This window comes from Acomys minous (assembly GCF_964271855.1).
Source record: "Acomys minous genome assembly, chromosome: 6".
Taxonomy (NCBI): domain Eukaryota; kingdom Metazoa; phylum Chordata; class Mammalia; order Rodentia; family Muridae; genus Acomys; species Acomys minous.
The window spans coordinates 66,346,036-66,364,665 of NC_140487.1; the positions used below are offsets into that span (position 1 = coordinate 66,346,036).

An 18,630-nucleotide genomic window follows, 5' to 3' on the forward strand; every position below is an offset into this window, starting at 1 on the left:
TCTGTGCAACTATTAGAGGCCCTGAGATTACGGATTAAATTTTTCCTCCTTGGGAAAGAATATGATTCACATGAGAAACCATGCATGGAAAAGGTTAGAAAGCTTGCATACCCTCCAAAACCCATTGTGCACATGTAAAATTCCTAGTGTTGTCCAAATATAACAGTATTTGGTTCTTTGTACTAATATTTAGACTTAAAATAAAACAAACATTCACCAAAAATGTATCCTGGTCTTAGGAACATGAAGAAAATCTCCACAATCGATCCTTCTACACTGTATATTTGCTGTCAGCCATATTTGTCATTGCCTTGCCATCATCATCACCCTCCTCCTCCTCCTCCCCTTCCTCCTCCTCCCCCCCCCTCCTCCTCCTCCTCCTCCTCCCCTTCCTCCTCCTCCTCCTCCTCCTCCTCCTCCTCCTCAAATATATGTGATTCCTGAAGAGCATTCCTGGCCTGGGATATGATAGCACATAACTCAAAAATGAAAAATTGAACTTTGTGCTTAGAAATCCCATAATCTGCTCATAGGGTATCAAGTCTCTTCTTGGTAGCCTGCTATCCTTCCTCTGAGTGCCACCAGGCCTCCCCCTCCAGGGGACATGGTCAAATATGGTGCACCAGAGTTCGTGTGAAAGTCAGACCCCACTCTCCACTCAACTGTGGAGAATGTCCTGTCCATTGGCTAGATCTGGGTAGGTGTTTGAAGTTTACTGCGTGTATTGTCCTTGGCTGGTGCCATAGTTTGAGCGGGACCCCTGGGTCCAAATCTGCCTATCATAATGTTCTACTTGTAGGTTTCTAGGACCCTCTGGATCCTTCTACTTTGCTATTCTCCCATGCTTCTCTCATCTAGAGTCCAAATAGGATCTCCTCCCCTCTGTCCCAGTTTATTAAACACTGTCCTTTGTAATAGTATGTGTCAATAATAGTTGATTCATGTGAAAAACAGCTGGTATCAGGAGCTCAGACATCTTTGCATGCAATCACTGATGTTGTAGAAAGCGCTTGCTTTATTGTATATCTATTGTGTGTAATTATGGCTTTTATTTTGATAGTTTCACAGAGGCATTTAACATATTTAGATCATATTCACAACTCTATAACTTGGAATAATTTTATATAATATACTGAGGGGGAGGTATGCATTGGGAAGTGTAAAGACTATACTGATTTAATCTGATGTCAATTATTTGAAGCAATGATTTACTAAATAAGTTTATGATTGATATTATAAAATATTTCATAAGTTTATTAAAGTAAGCTTGGATGCACTAGCTGATGTTTGTAATCCCAGAACTCAGGAAGTTAAGATAGGGTGATTGAGAATTCAAGCCAAAATAACCCAAATGATGAGATCCTGTATCAATAAAACAAAATGTATGCAAAATAATAAAATATGTAGAACACCTACATAGTGAAAACTGCAAATTGATACTCTTTTTTGAATATCAAAGGCATCAACAAAGAAATGCTGGGGAGCATCTATATCTCTATCTGTCATCTATCTATCTATGTCTGTATAATATATATATATCATCTATACATGTGTGGAGACAGAGAGAGAGAGAGACAGAGAGAGACAGAGAGAGAGAGAGAGAGAGAGAGAGAGAGAGAGAGACAGAGAGAGAGAGACAGAGAGAGAGAGACAGAGAGAGAGAGAGAGAGAGAGGAGGAGGAGGAGGAAGAGAGAGAGAGAGAGAGAGAGAGAGAGAGAGAGAGAGAGAGAGAGAGATGAAATTTGGTTAATCTTGCCTATATTCAGTACATTCAGAAAACTGCGCCTCTTTACTCTCCCTATACTTCTCTCCCAATCACCCTTTCCTTCCTTCCTTCCTTGCTTCCTCCCTTCCTCCCTTCTTCCCTTCCTCCCTTCCTCCCTTCCTCCCTTCCTTCCACCTAGACCCATCATTTACAGATTTTCCTTCCGGCTATACTGTTACACATTGTGTTTCTGTTAACTTTCAACAAGCTAATGTACCACATATTTCCTGAGCTGGGTCCATAGTGAGTTTGTGTTCTAAGAAAAGCCAACAGTCAGCACTGTGGATTGACTACTAGCACAGTAGTACACAGCTGAATTTGTGGGCTCACTCGACTGGATCTCTATAGTACATGGATTGTTAGAGGGACATTTAGCTGAAATATTTTTGTCAATCATATCTGTTTTGTCTAAGATTTCTTCATTCTGAAAGTAAACCAAAAACTTGAGTTCTTCTCCCAGCTTCTTGTAGTACCAGTAAACATAAATATGTCCTGTCTGGGGGGTGCACTCCATTCTGGCTTTCTGTTCCTTTCCTTTGACCAGATGTCTAGGACTCTGGCTGACCCCAGTGTCCACGGAGCCTGTGAAGGAAGGAAATAGAAGGTGAAAATAACCCCCAGAAGAGAGTCTATTGGCAGAGATGTAAAAGAACGTGCCGAAACTGGATCACAACCCACTCAAAACAGACTTACTTGCAGTCCAGAGTAAAAGGGCCACACAGAAGAGAAGTTTGAAGTGCATGGCTGACTCACAGAGAACCTTCTCTGAAGGTTTCTTCAACACCCTTAGGCAGTCTTCTCATGACGTAATCACTCCTCCCGTGGACTACACAGTTGTTAGCTACGTGAGGCAGAGACGCTGTGCGGGATGTGGGACAGGATGAGGAAGCCGAGTCTTAGACGACCTGAGTTTCAGCCTGCTTTTTTCTTCTCCCTTAACTTACTATTTCACTTTTCTTTTTTTAAATAAAATTGTTCACATATTATTTATTTATTTCTTTACTTATGTGATTTTTAAACTTAATTTGCTTTCTACATTTCACTGTAGGAAATCAGTCTGAATAGTTCCTGGATAAGCGCCATGGTTTTTGCCACATGCACACTGCCACATAGCAGTTACTTTAGGGATTTAAATATTAAAACTTAAAAAAATATTTAGACAAATAGGCGGTGCAGTTAGAACACTAATATAAGAAATGGCCTTGACTTAAGCAATGATCTGAAGAGATGGGTTATGGCTGAGAAGTTTTGAGTCTGTACTGTTCCTAGATTTCGTCATACTCTGGTAATGGGCAGAAAGCTGAGTTACTGAATTTTACACTTGTCATTTATTTGTACTCACTATAGCAGTTAAGATTTATATATGAATATTAAATTATTCCATGCAGCCTTTTTGTCATTTAAACTTCTCTAAGAAAAGTTATCCTACTTATATCTTCTAGGATGTTATTTTCCATTCAGATTCATGTTGACATGAACAATTGTAGACAATTCGTTCCCATCCACACTTAGCATTTCACTATGCTTAATTCCTGGACTCCATTCCCCACTCTTCGTGCTTTTTTTCACAGTCTTGTACACATGTCTGGACTGTGTATGTAGTAAGATTTTCTCTGACCTTGGGGATGTACACAAAGCCATATTCCCCTTACACAGGATGACAAAATCCTTAATTAAATGATTAACCCAAATAGTTCTAGTAATAGTTTAATCCACGGTTATAATCGATGTTCAGGAGTTCTCTAATTTTCTATTAAACTAAAGCTGTGCCTCATGGCAAAATATAACTAATTTATAGTCATGATTACAAAGAGATCAATATCTTTTACATTCATAAGCTACTTGTGTCTCCGTGCAATGGTGCTTTGCCCATGTTAGTTATTGACTGAATAACTATTATTTACCCATGATTTTTTAAATCTCTTGGATACTACTCCCCTTTTTGGCTGTCTGTCTTGCTATTCTTTCCAATTTATAATTTGTACTTATATTCTCTTTAAAATGATTTTGCTACATTTATTAGTTTAGTAGAATTACTATCCTTTGCTGTATACACAAGCTTGTATTATTTACAAGGGAATCTCTAAAATCAACTTCATGACTACCTACTAGATTGCCTACCATGGCACTTCACATTTTGAGTTTACATTTAAGCACTTGATCCATTTGTAATTTATTTTGTTTTATCCCTATGAAGAAAGGCTTAAACTTATCATCTCTCATACATTAAAACATCTCCTTCTCTATCTGCAGTAATTTTCCATCATATATTAAGTTCATCTATAGATGTCTATTTTGTTATTTTACTATTATTTCTATTTGTCATATACAGTGAAATAACTTCATAGCCATAGAGTAAATTACTTTGACTTATAGCTTTCTGGAATTATCTAACCCATATTTTCTGCCTTTTCACTTAAATTGTAAGCTTTTCCAATTTTTACAAAAAAAAAATGTTCCTTCTGTGTTTGCAATTAGTGTTGTTCTGAATACCTAAAGGATATGGCTGACAGTGGCTATGCTCACTGCTGGACTCATTTATTTGTGAGTCTAGTGTATGTTTTCACTTATTTCAGCCTTCTGAAATGCATTCCTCTGTAATCTAATGTATCGCATTAAAATCTTGCTTATCTACTTGTGTATTTGTCCCTGACTGCTTTGAATTTTATATTTTGTTACTACTTTTAAATACATTTTTAAAAAATGTTGAGATTGTGGTAGAGTTACAGCATTTCCTCATACTCTTTTCTCCCTCTAAACTTTCCCATATACTCTTTCTTGACACAGTTTTCATTAATTGATGTATGTTCCTAAGTCATCTCTATTTGTATATGTTTAAGAAATGATTCTCTTTAAACTGTTTTCTATTGTGTATTAATACTGGTCATGATCTCTAGGAATCAGTAAATAAAACTAATTTTTTTTATGTCCATGTCATAATCAGTAAACCTATGACTGTTTGCTGTTGGTGGTTCAATGGTCCAGAGGATGTCTTTTGTGTCGCTGTAAACTTCATCTCCCAGTAATTACTCTCCTTTGCCACCTTTCTCATGGTCACCATTACTTTTGTTCCACTAACTTCAAAATCAGTACAGTGTTTAATAAAAGAGGTCATCGGTATTGATCATGTATTACTGGAGCAATTATTTTCAGGTTTCACATGTACAGTAGATGCTCTGGGGATTGCAAAATCTAATATTTTATTCAACTAGTTTCTCAGATATCTCAAATTGTTCTTTTAAAACCCTCTCGCCTGCAGCATCCATGCAGTCTGATAAATCTTTCCAACTGAGGTTTTGTGTCTGCTCTGTAAGCTGCACAGAGTATTTCAAGAAAATCCCACACTGCCCCCTAGTGTTCCGAAGCACAAATTCATCTATATATGTTCATTTTATTCATTCTATGTGAGAGACAGAAGGGATAGAGAAACTGTAAAGAAGACAGTATTTGGTGTGATGATCTTTGCATAGTCCGTCAAACTGTTACTAGCAATCAATTACAGCACCGCAAGTCGTTAATCTATTATTGACATACGTTTTATTACTTATTTGCTTTCTTAAACTACGTCTAGGCAGGGTGTATGTGCAGATACATTCTGAGTTCTCTGCTTTCTTGGAGTATAGTATACACTGTCCATAGAGATCTTATGTACAGCCATTTTCTAAATATACTAAGTACCCCAAATACGTGCCTTTCCTACTATCCATTTTCTGGGGCTTGATGGGTACAGTGGCATGACTTCAGCATATCCGCAGGATTAGAGCTCCCTGAATCTTAGCTTAAACCCAGGTCTTTTTCCCATAACCACCCTAATCCAGCTGGCTGCAATGGTCATTTCCAAACCTCCTGTACCTTGCTACTCATGCCTAATCAATTGTCAAATTTTTAAAGATTCATTTCCTAAACATTTTAAAAACCTTGGAGTCAGCTTCATCACTAGCCTCTTTCTAGTCATTATTTATGACAATTTCTTCCCAGGAAAACATGTTTTCAATGGCTCTTACATCTTTCTTAAATGTTTTTTAACTCCCATTATCCCCACTCCCACTTAATATATTTGGCTCATATTATGTGAAATACTCAGTAACAATCTTTAAAATTTTTATTATATTTTTTTCTTAAAAGTAAAATAAGACATACACATACAATATCAAGCACTTTGGGTATCCCAGGGTTATCTGCAATAAATCAATTTTTGTAGAAAAAAAACCCCAAAGGATTCTTAACTGAACTTTAAAATGAAACAAAATAGTACATTAGTGATAAAAAGACACTAAATATTCATCAATATTTGAAATTAATTTTAGTTAATCAAGATAGAATGCTTTCAATGTTCCAAAACTATGGTTACAAACTGTGAAGTACCTAATCAAATGAGAAGTCTTAGATGCCTGGGATTTGTGTACTATAGCAACTGACTGACAACTACATAATATTTCTGTGTTCCATTGAGTGGCAATGCCAGCTAGTCTCATAAGCATCGGTAAGGTATTGTATAAGAAATAGAAGCTCAGAATAAGTGTATGTTAATCATGCCCAGCCCTAATATAATTAGCTTTTCTGAACTTGATACAAAGTACTGTTACACTCAACTGAGGAATTGCCTACATCAGAATGACCTATGAATGTGGAGATGTCTGTAAGGCAATTCAAAACTGATATTGAAGGATGGTACTATTCATGAGCAGTTGGTCATGGATTGTTTAAGAAAACAAACTGAGCAAGCCAGTATGCAGCATTCCTGTGTGGTTTCTGCCTCTGGGTTCCTGCATGAAATCTTGTCCTGACTTTCTTCAAGGATGGACTCTGTGTCAGCCAAATAAGCCATGTCTTCCCCTTTTGGTCAATGTTTTATCACAGTAACAGAAAACAAATCAGGACAGAAACAAAGGGCTTAAAGGATATAGCCTATTTTGAAATACCCCTATAGCATCTCCATTACAAGATAGCCCAGTGTTCCCCCCCCTCTCTCTCTCTGTGTGTGTGTGTGTGTGTGTGTGTGTGTGTGTGTGCATATGCACACACATATATATGTTTTGGGGAGTAGTTAAGAGTATATCTTAAATTGAACTTCATTTTAAGTACAACATAATCAGAACACAGAATCAAAGCATGGAAAGTATTGCATTTAAAAAAAAAACTCTGCTCATTAGTGGAACATGTTATTAAGACTCTATTTCTATGAGCCTCTTTCAGAAAAGACAAGAGCGTGATTTTGATCTGTGTTAACGTTCAATGTTATTGCCACACTCCCTGAAACCAACACACATGTGCAGCAGACTGTGTCTCCAATAGCCAGCTGGAGTGGGCAGTAGATGTGAATGCAGTGGGTGTGTGTGGCAGTGGATGTGAATGCAGTGGGTGTGTGTGGCAGTGGATGTGAATGCAGTGGGTGTGTGTGGCAGTGGATGTGAATGCAGTGGGTGTGTGTGGCAGTGGATGTGAATGCAGTGGGTGTGTGTGGCAGTGGATGTGAATGCAGTGGGTGTGTGTGGCAGTGGATGTGAATGCAGTGGGTGTGTGTGGCAGTGGATGTGAATGCAGTGGGTGTGTGTGGTAGTGGATGTAAATGCAGTGGGTGGGTGTGGCAGTAGATGTGAATGCAGTGGGTGTGTGTGGCAGTGGATGTGAATGCAGTGGGTGTGTGTGGCAGTAGATGTGAATGCAGTGGGTGTGTGTGGCAGTGGATGTGAATGCAGTGGGTGTGTGTGGCAGTGGATGTGAATGCAGTGGGTGTGTGTGGCAGTGGATGTGAATGCAGTGGGTGTGTGTGGCAGTAGATGTGAATGCAGTGGGTGTGTGTGGTAGTGGACACAAATGTCCTTCAGTTCAGTGCCTGGAAGGGAAATAAATGACTCCAGGAAGGAGCCCTGTTACCATGTTCTCACCATATTTCAGACTTAATTTTTCTAACCATTTATGCCATTGGTGGTGTTCATAGTGGAACATTGAGTTCTCGCCCCTAGTTCTGTTCTGCAGACAAAAACAACTGGGAGAGCGGAAGCTGAAGCAACTGTGACACTGGTTCTTACTTTCAGAGCTAGCAACACAATCCAAAACGACTGAATCTAGAAGGGTAACCTAAGGAGCCGCAGCAGCAGAATAGTGTGCAGATGTAACGTCACCCCGTGCTCACTGCAGAATTCGCCTGTTCACAAAGCACTTGATAAACCATTAGACATGAATGGCTTGAACACTGAGTTCTTAGAGAAACAAATCCAACCACAAATCAATGTGACTGGTCATAAACAAAGAAACCCCGGAGGCTTCAGCTTAACAGGTACTTAACAAGTCAGAAGCTGTACCCTAAATAGTCGATCTTTTTGTCTTGGTTGGGGGAGTGGCTCTGTAATGTTTTCCCACAGTGCACTTCACATGCACATAGTATACCCTTGGTAGTATCCAAACCATGTGCAGTTTGTCCTTACATTAGTTTCGAATTGCTGTCTATTCCAATAAAATATTTAAGAAATGTAATCTGTGAAATTTTCCTGTTTGACAGTACTCATCCATGTTAGTTGCTTTTCTCTCATTGCTATGACAAAAACAATTTGAGGAAAGGAAGGTTTGTTTTGGTTGACAATTAAAAAGATTTCCTGGAGTCGGGCGGCGGTGGCGCACGCCATTAATCCCAGCACTCGGGAGGCAGAGGCAGGTGGATCGCTGTGAGTTCGAGGCCAGCCTGGTCTAAAAGCAAGTCCAGGACAGCCAAGGAAACACAAAGAAACCCTGTCTCAAAAAACCAAAAAAAAAAAATTTTTTTCCTGGAGTCTGAAAAGAGGCGTTAAGAATTGGGTTTTGATCCATGTTTGAGCAGGTAAGATTTAGGGAACTCCTAAGGTGGAGTGAGTTCATTTTGCGTTGTGACATGAAAATGAGACGTTGCTAGCCAAGGGGCAAGGGTTAATGGTTGAAAGTGATATCTTTGCATACCAAGGAGACCAAGAGTGGGATGGGACACTTTCTTTTCACTGGTACTGGATTTAGAACCACTGTGGATACATATCCCTGGGAGTGTCTCTGAGGAAGTTTCTGGAAAGGTTTGGCGAAAGAAGGATAACTCACCAGGAATGTGAGTGGCGCCATGATGTAAACTGAGGTCTTTTATTCAACTGAATAAAACTGAGAAAGTTATCTGGTGTTATAGCATTCCCCATCCCTGCTAAAAGGAGGCTGAAATGTTACCATCTTGCTTGAACACTTGCCTCCATTTATTCACAGACAGTACAGACTATATTCTGCAACCATTAGTGAAATAAAACCTTTACTCCTTAAGTTACGTTTCTCAGGTTTTAGGCCACGGCAGTGACAGAACTAACTAACACAGCATTCTATTTTGTTAAGCCCCACTTTGGTCAAGGTCAAGGAAGATGTGATAGTTAATTTAATTGGCAACTGTATATAACAGTTTCCTCCTATATTAAAACATTCCATGCTACAGGATATTCCTTAAACAAGAATGTAAACAATTCAAGATAGCTTCAGGAAGTTCGTGAAACTGACCAGATTTTCTAGCAGCCCTTATCAGAGTAAGCAATAGAAGCTGAGAGCTCATCCCCAACTCACCTCCCCAGATGAAAACAGCTGAATGGCAAAGAAGAGAAAAGCTGCAAAAAAGACTCTTTTTTTTCATAAAAAAGTTTTAATGTTATTTCCAAAAAACAGAAAATAAAAACTGCACAATACAAAATTTATTATCTTAACAATTTTCTGGATCACCTGGCAATTCTGTTTTTAACTTTCTGAAGAACCTGTGTGCTGTTTCCCACAATGCTTTCAAAGTGATTATATTCCCACCAATAATGATGTTCAAGGTCTCTGCATCATTGCCAGTATTTATTTTTATATTTATGTATTTATTTATTTATTTATTTTTCTGTCATCCACATACCTTTTTATTATTTTTTATACATACATTTATATTATTACACATATATACAATAAACCACATCAAGAAGAACCATGAAACAATCAGGAATTACATAAATGTTTCAATCTTAGTGTCTTGGCTATTGGTATTTGGCAGCCTTGAAGAATACCTCAAAGAAGATGATGAGCATCAAAGAACCTCCTTATGGAGATGTCTTCAAATGTGGCAAACAAGCCACTGGGGAAAATGTCCTCATTTCTACCACAGACAGAATTCTGTCTAAAAAGGGGCAAGCTTGCATGCAAGCAAAGTGGACAGCCAAACTCTGCCATGACAGGGTAAGCAAGTCCTCAATAGTTCCTGCCTCACAAATATGTCTGTCAGATATATTGGGCCAGAAGGCTAAAGATGATGCTCCAACATTATAGAGAGTTTTGGGTGACTATTCAGGTACCAAATTATCTCTGTCATCTTCTCATTATGGAGAACTGCTAAGCTACATCCCCTGTATACTCAGGTAATTAATTTTATTCCTTCTCAAATATCTGATGGGGTTGAAGACCATATAGTTTAGTTTTACAATTAAGCCTACTTGTTTAGGGTTTAAGATGATTTTAGGTCTAAATAGTTATGTTAAGTTGATAATGTGGAGACATGATGGAGATTGATTTACATTCAGAATTTTCGACACACTAAGATAGCAAAGATGACTCTTGAGACAGGACCAGCTGCCTGGAAGAAGCAGAAACTAGCCAAGCTGTCTGGAAGATGTTTAGATCAGAGTCACTTGGAAAGGACACTCTCCAACCTGTTGAGCTAGCTACAGGCTGTGCAGTGGGTTCCAGATTTGCTGACTTTGTATGCTGGCACCTGTGCTCAAGTAGGCTTTGGTGATGCAGCTGCCCCTATACCTAACCCCTCACCTATGTTTCTGTAAGCAAACCCAATAAAACTCATTGGTTCACCAACTTGGGCATTGGTGTTATCCTTACTTTGGTCTATCATGGGATCCTTAAGTGAGGTGAATAGACCTGTATGTTGTGTTTCCCCAGGAAAAAAAATTGTCACACAACATCAGTTCACCACAGTCTAGAATAACTGGGCAAAAGAGAGCCTCTTGTTGGATTGCCTAGAACAGGTTGGCCTGCTGACCTGCCTGGGAGTGGTTTTCCTCTCTCTCTCTCTCTCTCTCTCTCTCTCTCTCTCTCCCTCTCCCTCTCCCTCTCCCTCTCCCTCTCCCTCTCCCTCTCCCTCTCCCTCTCCCTCTCCCTCTCCCTCTCTTCCCCCCTCTCTCACACACATACACACATCTTAACCAGAGGAGCTGTGGTTTTTACTCCCTAACACCCCTCATGGTTTCTGTGTGGTGAGGAAGGAAGGCTGCTGCAAAGGTTCTTAGTAAGGTGCCTTGTTCCTGCCCGGCGCTGTGTCACTAGCACCACAGAGATATAAGCCTGTGTCTTCAGGATTAGTTTTTAAAACTGCCAGAGATGAGAAGGTTAAATTCGGATGACTGATGGGATACTTGTCCTGGGTAAAATTTTGTTCATAGGTGACTGTAGCGCTCACAGTAGAAATTGCCATCAGCTTTAATGCCTTTTGAGGGAATTGACGATACCAAACCACAGTCGTTGCCTGAACACCCACAGAGTGACACTCCATCTTCATGGAAGTTCCACTTTTACAGATGGTCCTTTTTGGATATTGATAGACAAAAGTGCCAAGCCCGCAGCCTGCCAAAACAGAGGTCAGTTGATGAAAGCGTTCAGAAGCCCCAGAAGCTCATAGAGCCTGCTGACTCAGAGATAATCCCAGAAAACTCAGGCTCACTCTATCATCCTTCTTTAAACTCCTGAAAAAACCTTCCTTTGTACTTATGTAAGCATCCTCTGATACATCCCACAATCGCAATCCTCCACTTCCCCTACATGGCGATTCATTTGTTGCACCCCACATGTGTCTTCTCATCTGATCAGCACAATTGATCCTCAAAGACTCTTCACTACCTCATTCATGTTAATACATATACTTACACACACACACGCACATGCATACACATGTATGCACACAAATGCATGCACACACACACACACACACACACACACACACACACACACACACACACACACACACACAAGCTCCAAGGCTCATACCAGGCCCCAGAAGTAACAGAAGCACCAGCATCTTCAGTGTTGGCCTCACACCACCTTCTCTGAAGTGAAGTCTGGCCATGTCCTTTACCCAGTTCAGGAGGGATGCTTGGTTGCTTAATCTTGAAAAAGCTCATGTCTGCCCCCTGGTGGTAGCCTTGCCTATGATACAGATTACATAGATCTCCCTCATAATCAAAGAAAACATACACTGCCTAAGGAGCTTCAGAAACATCCTGATTGACATATAAATGCAGAAAACACACTGAGATAAATACCACTGAAATGATGAACGGATTTCTTAAATGAAAATTATATGCGTTTGGGTGATAAATAGCATTAGAATCAGCCCTTTTCTTCCATTGGCATGTCCTCAGAATTCTCACACCAAGACTTTCGTGGACCATGGTTAACCACTAGAACCACAGGTTGACACTGTCATATATTGGTGCCCACAACACCTGGGCAAATGTCAAGCCTAGAGGTTCAGGATTTCTTCACAATGTTGGTGAGGACATTTCCCTTTCTATTAAATACAACATCATGACAATATAACATAATGTTCTCTCAGCATTGATAGACTTCATTCTAACGATATGCATTTATGATCTATGTCTTTATATTAACAGGATTTGGGTAATAATTTATTTATAATACCCATACTATAATGGAAACCATACTAGTTACTGGCCAATCACTGGTTTAAAATGATGAGGACATTTTGTTTTGCGTATGCTGGGGTAAGCTTTTCTTCTGGGGCGTGTAGTCTTTTTAATGGATAAGTATTAGAAATGCACATAAATCGCGATGAGCTGGCAGGTTTTCTGTTTTGTTGTTTTTCCTAAAGCACTCTGCTTTCACTTACATGACAACCCCCTGCTGTGCTTCCATTTAACTTGCACATCTGCTTTTCTGGGGCTGAGGAACTAAGAAGGTGAAGTTAAGAACTGACCTGTCATATTTTTGTTTGTGTGCGCGGAAATAGCTATCATGATTATAAACATAATTAGTGCGGCATTTGCATTAATGTGGCTGTTGAAGGCTAGCTCCCTGCTGCTGCGGCTATACTTCATTTCCTCTTTGATTTTGGTCTCATCAGTATGGGCTACCTCAGGGAAGCCACTCTCTTTCTGCAACAAACAAGGACAGTATGTTTAAGATACTTTTGGGGAAGAAGTGGCTGGAAACCTTCCTCGGTCTTTGGCATGACAGTTGCCATCAGGTGTCTTCCATCTGTGTTTTATTACTATGTCACTTTGCCAGGGCAGGAATTATGCTTCTGAGAAGCTCTGTCCTGATACAATTCTGGCTTGGAGTTGTTCCTTCAAGGGAAAATGCCTACCATCATGTTATTGAATGTCCCTGTTGGTCTGAAGCCATGTCAAACGAGTTCCAAAGTACTAGGCTATGGTGATAGCTCAGTGGTAGAACATTGGCCAACTTCAGTGTTATCAGTGAGATCCTGATTGCCTAAGGCTTTCCTTGTTTGGTACTCAGCTCTCCATATCAACTGCCTCTCATATTGATGCATAGGGGCCTATGGCCCACATCCAGACGCTTTGCTGAGAACACATGGGGCAGTCAGAACTCAAAGGCAGAGAACTTACATATCCACCTTCCGTCTTCCCCAGAGCCAAAGAGGAGGATTTTTAACTCCTCCCACTTTTTCTTTGTTTTTTTTTCCCTTTGGTTTTGGTTTTTGCTGTTGTTGTTTTAATCTAATTTCTCCTTCACTTGTGTCAAGACTGATTTATAAATCAATAATTTGTTCCAGAATACTGACAGTATTTCTCCTCTGGTTACATGTTAATTAAGACCAAGATTACACTTGTGTCATCACTGATGCTGCCATACAAGTATGGATTAGTCATAGCCAGAGCCATGTATTTTGTCGACAATCATTATATGCTGTAGTTCCTTATTTTTTTTTCTAGACGACATGAGTGTCATTTTATTTTCTAGGTCTTTTGGTACCTGAGAGACTTACTATCATGATATCTGTGATAATCACTGACACAGAAGCCAGAGTCAAAGTCCAGGGATCACTGGACTGAAGAACAGAAAGCAACAATCCCTCCTCACCTTGGTACTGGGGTCTAATAGCTCCTGATGGGGATCTACATCTTTGCTCAGAATCCATATGCCATCAATAATCGAAGGCAAGCAAAGCAGCGCTCTGTTTAAAAGGAAAGAGGCAGAGCATAGTGGACTTTCTGCTCTGTGTTGGTTTGTCTAGGAAATCTATAAAGTGAAAATACTGACTACAGTGTATGCATACAGGAAAGTGACTCTAAATACTAGCAGAAAGATAACACGTATACTAATTTAAGTCAGACATATCTAAAATTCTGACTGTCCAGAGTACTAAGGACCAAGAAAGGAATAAAAGTGTTATTCTAAGGTTTATGTATGGTGCAGGAGAAGCATAAAGATGAGATTAATTTTAGGTTTTGTTACTGTGATAAAAATTTTATGGCTAACTATCACAAAATAGACCAGAGCATGTATTTTTAGAAGGGAACAATAAAATGAGATAAACTTAATCAGAAGGAGTCAGAAAATGAGGGGGGAAAGAGAATATGGGAAAATAAATATGCACAAAATGAAAATAAATCCAAGCATATTAGCCATTATGTATTACAGTATGTGAATGTATTAAAAAAAACTATAGGCAGAACATTTTAGTTCTATAAAACATGAGACTAAAAAGACACTACATAATGCTCATGAAATTTTCTCCTAAAGAATGAGAACACACTAATCAAGGAAGTACACAAGATGCTACCTTATTCTAATACGAATCACCATGATGAAAAAAAATGCATGAGGGGCTGGAAGATGACTTATGGGTTGTGCAAACTGGCTACTTTCCCAAAGAATGCAGGTTTGCTCCTAGCACCTTTATAGAACCTCACAGATCTCTGTGACTCCAGACCCAGAGGAGGCAACACCCCCTTCTGGGCTTCCCAGGCACTGCATACGCATGGTGCACAGGGCTTAAGATGCAGGCAAAACAATCATACACATAAAATAATTTTAAAATACTCAGGATATAAATATTCTAATAGGTGTGGAGAAGAACGAACCTTGTCGCACTTTATTATTTGGGATGTAAATTGACAGAGGCATTACAGAAGAGTACTGAATTTCCTCAAAATCTTAAAAAATAGAATTGCATTTTCCCCTTATTCCCCTCCCCTATGACCGTTCCTGAGGGGGATTACCTCGCCCTGTATATGTTCATAGGGTATCAAGTCTCTTCTTGGTAACCTGCTGTCCTTCCTCTGAGTGCCACCAGGTCTCCCCCTCCAGGGGACATGGTCAAAGGTGAGGCACCAGAGTATGTGAGAAAGTAATATCCCACTCTCCACTCTACTGTGGAGAGTGTTCTGTCCATTGTCTAGATCTGGGTAGGGGTTTAAGGTCTACCGCCTGTATTGCCCTTGGCTGGTGCCTTAGTTTGAGCAGGACCCCTGAGCCCAAATCTGCCTATCATAATGTTCTACTTGTAGATTTCTAGGACCCTCTGGATCCTTCTACTTTGCCATTCTCCCATGCTTCTCTCATCTAGAGTCCCACTAGAATGTCCTCCCCTCTGTCTCAGGGGGGAAAATGGGAGGGAGGGAAGAATGGGAGGATACAAGGGATGGGATAACCATTGAGATGTAACAAGAATAAATTAATAAAGGAGAAAAAATAGAATTGCATATGACCAGCCATCCTACTACTTCATACTTATCCAAAGGAAATTAAGTTTAAAAAAATATGTCAGAGGCATCTATACTTGCACACATTTACTGTGGCACTATTCACAAATGCATCTAAAACAAAATGGTTTAAGATTATATAGTAATAAATATTCAAATAGAATATTATTCATCCACAAAATGGTATTCTGTCACTGCAACAGCATGGTGGAAACAGAGATGGCTTTACTATGTGAAGTAAATGAAATAAACAAAATGTAAACACTTTGTGATCTCACTCATATGTAGAATCCAAAGATTCACCACATAAAGCCTTAGTATAGGATTCTAGTTAGAACAGCCTCGGGAGAGCAGGTTTAGTTAGAAAGCCATGAGAAGTTCTGGTGTCCAATATGAGAATATTTTTTAAAGCTGCAAGAAGAGGTTTAGAATGTTCCACCATAAGCCACGATAAACGTGTGAGGAGTTGTCTGTTTAATCTGATTAAAACATCACAAAATACATACATATGTTGAAGCACTACACAGATTCCCGTTAAGATCTGTGCATTTTTATGTTTTAAGTGCATTAAAATAAATTTTACTTAAAAAGTATAAAGACAGCAAAGTTAAACGTAGCAAATAATTGCTAAATAAATATTATATAAAAGGCATTACTAGAAGCTTACAAAGTAAAGAAAAAGGTTCAAATAATTGTGACTTCTAGCTTTTCAGAATGTCACTTGACCAAGGTCTCCTTCCAGTACTCACATTCATGTCTAGAGCTCTTCTTTTTTAAAATCCTATTTTATTAATTCTTGGACGATGAGAATTTCATACATCAATGCAATAGGTTTCGACCATAGCCACCCTTTACCTCTTCCCCTAACTATTCCAAGTCTATCTCAGATCCTTCTACTTCTTCCCCATTCCAGGACATGGGTATTTTTTCCAAGTTTGAGGCCGCCATTAGTAAAAGGCGATACTTTATCATGTTAGACTACCAAGGCCCGTTGTATCTCCAGTTGCTGCTTTGCTCTGACCTTTTCTTGCTGTTTTCGTAAATGGGAGTATTTATTCTGTGCCACGGTACAGCAAATGTGGGTAGCTTGTTTTGTTTTGTTTTGTTTTGACAGTGAAAAACAGGCAAAAGAGTGCTTTGAGTCTCAGAAGACACACTGGATTTTGTAACTTTGAACAGTGTTGAGACTTTGAAGACTACTTGGATTTCTAAAACTGTACGCAATAGGTTTTGTGTTATAAGAAAAGCATTACCCTAGTAAGACCAAGAGTTATGGTTTAAATGTGAAATGTGCCCTAGTAGATTCACGTGTCTGAGTACTTGTTTGCCTAGTGGTAGTTCTGTTTGGGGAGATTGCGCAACCTTTGGGAGTGTCCCCAGCTAGTAGAAGTTAAGTTGCTTGGGGAAAGCATCAAAGACAGTATGTTTCTATTTCTTTCATACGCTCTCTATTTGCTGTAGGGTGCCATGCCCCCCCCACCACACACACACTGCTGCAGACCAGTATTGTCCATCTCTCAGGCCTTCTCCACCTTAACAGAACAACACCATCTGAAACTCTAAGCTGTATTCAGCCCTCTTACTTCAGTTGCTTCTGGGTGGTATGTTTTTTAGAGCAACAAGAAAGGTAAGTGTGGTGGGTTGAATAAAAAATGGCCATGGCAGAAGCTCCACATAAAAACCAATGGAGCCAACCAATCCGGGTCGGGGGCAGTGCTGCAGAGACTGACACACCAACCAAGGACCATGTATGACGAGGACCTAGACCTTCTGCTGAAATGCAGTAGATAAGCAGCACAGTTTCCTTGTGGGTCCCATAATATAGGGAGTAAGGGCTGCCTCTGTCATGGACTATGGTGCCTACTCATTGATCACTTCCTCCTGGCTGGGCTGTCTTACCAGGCCACAGAGGAAAAGGATACAGGCAGCCCAGATGAGACCTGATAGGCTGAGGTCAGATGATAGGGGAGGAGATCTTCCCCTCTATGAGGATTGTGGGTGGGGGTGGGTTAGAGAGTATGAAGGAGAGAAGGTGAGACCAGGAGGCGATGAGGGAGGGGGCTCCCATAGTCTCATAGAGAGGGATTCTATTAAGAGGTGTGGTCTTTTGGGAGTAGGTGTGGCTTTGATGGAGAGGAAGTGTGTCACTGTGGGTGGGGCTTTGAGGTTTCAGATGTGCAAACAAACCCTAATGTCCCTCTCCCTTTCTGCTGCCTGCTGATCCAGGTGTAGAACTCTCAGCTACCTCTTCAGCACCATGTCTGCCTGCATGCCACCGTACATCCCACCATGATGACAGTGGACTAAACCAGTCCCACTTAAATGCTTTCCTTTATAAGGCTTTCCATGGTCATGTTGTCTCTTTACTGGAACATAAATCCTAACTGAGGCAGTAATATACCGCATCCTTGAAAGTTTGGTCTTTGTGTGAGTGTCTGAGTTAAGCTTCTGCAGTATATTATGAGAGGAAAACCTAAAGCTAAATCTAGTATCAAGGAAGGAATTCAAAGAAAATGTATAGAGTCAAGGCTGTATACTCTGGACATGTACTCCAGAAATACCAGATTAGTCCAGCTAGCCCAGAGAGTGAAATATACAGCAGAAACACTGACATTTCAGCTGAATAGTTTATAAGTCCATTTCCATAAGCAATCCCAGTTGTAGGCTATGGATAGCAGAGACAGTAACATATTGGAGAAAAAGAGAGCTATGTGATCATATAAATATTTATAAGCAAACACAGTCTTAAGAACTAACATTGGTTTTCTAACCCAATGGGAAGATGGTAGCACATAAAAGATGACCACTTAAGAAGACATCAAGGTCATGTGCGTAGTTTTACCACCTGTCTGCTCAGCAGTGACTCAGGAACTCCTCTCCAGTGCAAATCTCCTTTATAGGCAGCAGACATAGATTTACATATGCTTCCCACACAGAAGCCCAATGGAGGCCCCACTTACATCCTTTTTCAGTAACATGCTTCCAAATCCTCTCCCCACTTCTTACCACATCTCATCTGTCAAGTCTTTTTTTCTCGATTTGATCTTCTCACTCTTCTTCTATACATCCTTATGCCTGTTTCACTCTTGTCCTGTTTTTTTCATAATAATTGTGTGTGTATGTGTGTGCATGTATGT

General features: G+C 39.9%; 1 long non-coding RNA gene across 1 annotated transcript; it reads right to left on the reverse strand.

The window, feature by feature from the left end:
- Positions 1–11,230: 11,230 nt before the first annotated feature.
- LOC311600769 lies at positions 11,231–13,889 on the reverse strand. Its single transcript, XR_014780355.1, has 3 exons — positions 13,869–13,889; positions 11,790–11,948; positions 11,231–11,369 (listed from the first exon to the last, which is right to left on the reverse strand). It is a non-coding gene; the product is annotated as an uncharacterized lncRNA (long non-coding RNA).
- Positions 13,890–18,630: the final 4,741 nt, after the last annotated feature.